General features: G+C 39.8%; 1 protein-coding gene across 1 annotated transcript in view; it reads left to right on the forward strand.

The window, feature by feature from the left end:
* The window catches only part of ETFDH (electron transfer flavoprotein dehydrogenase), a 41761-nt gene that overhangs the window by 34243 nt on the left and 6055 nt on the right, over positions 1-1463 (forward strand). The window lies entirely within an intron of this gene.

Below are 1463 nucleotides of genomic sequence, written 5' to 3' on the forward strand. Positions count from 1 at the left end.
TGTTTACATTTGTTAGCTATAGTCCTGTTGTAGCTCTGTCCCACCCCCGGAGGTGCGCCATATTCCCTTACACTGTGGCAACTAAGTGGGAGCACACCAGTCCCTCTCCTTCCTCTTATCTGCCCCTGCCCTTCTTCCTCCTCCCCCCATCTTGAATTGAATTGAGTTTTCCTCTTGTGTGGGTGTGTACTAGATCATCTACTGACTTCGTATTAGTATTGAGTACATTGGATACTTTTCCATTCTTATGATACTTTACTAAGAAGAATGTGTTTCAACTCTATCCAGGTTTAATCAAAATAATTGTCGTGATGCCAGGATTAGATCACAGGTTCCCAGCCCTGAAACCAAACTAAAATAAAAAAGATACATAGTGTCTTTTATAACTCATTTATTACCCAGAATGCATGTTAAATCAAATCATAATTTTTTAATGTCCTTTTAATTTTCAAGACCACTTAATTTTTTTGTGGGGGGGTTACAGTATGATATTTTGATACATACAATGTGTAAGGATCAAATCCAAGTATTTAGTGTATCTATAACCTCAAACATTTATCATTTCTTTGTTTTGGTAGCATTCAAAGTCCTCCCTTCCAGCTATTTGAAAAAAATATGATAAATTATTAACTATAGTCATCTGCTATGCTAGAGATCCCTTGAACGCATTCCTCCAGTCTGGCTGTAATTTTTGTACCCATTAACTAACTACCCTCTCCCTAGCCTTCTCCCAACCTTCCCAGCCTCTAGTAACCACTATTCTATTCTCTATGTTATGAAAACAACTTTTTAGTTTCCACATAGGAGTATATGCAGTATTTAGCTTTCTGTGCCTGACTTATTTCACTTAACATAATGTCCTCCAGGTTCATCTATTTGTCACATGTAATAGCATTTCTTTTTTTTCTGTGGCTGAATGGTACTCCATTCTGTTCCTATACCATATTTTCTTTACCCATTCATCTGTTGATAGAAACTTAGTTTGATCCCATTACCTGGGTTACGGTGAACAGTAAGCACAGGAGTGCTGATATCCCTTAGACATACTGTTTTTCTTTCCTGTGGATTTAGACCCAGTAGTGGGATTGCTGGATTGTATGATAGTTCTGTTTTGGGTTTGTTTTTTGTTTTTTTTGAGACAGAGTCTCACTTTGTTGCCCTTAAGTGCTATGACATCACAGCTCATAGCAACCTCAAACTCTTAGGCTCAAGTAATTCTTTTGCCTCAGCCTCCCAGGTAGCTGGGACTATAGGCACCTACTACTACACATGTAGTTCCCCCCCATTTTTAGAGTTGGTTCTCATTCTTGCATGGGATGGTCTCCAACTCCTGCTCAGGCAGTCCACCTTGGCCTCCCAGAGTACTGGGATTACAGGCATGAGCCACCATGTCCAGCCTTGTTTTTAATATTTTGAGAAAGCTTGGCTTGATGCCTGTGGCTCAAGTGGCTAAGGCGCCAGCC

Source organism: Otolemur garnettii, unplaced genomic scaffold (genome assembly GCF_000181295.1).
Source record: "Otolemur garnettii isolate 467f Iridium unplaced genomic scaffold, OtoGar3 scaffold00085, whole genome shotgun sequence".
Lineage (NCBI taxonomy): Eukaryota > Metazoa > Chordata > Mammalia > Primates > Galagidae > Otolemur > Otolemur garnettii.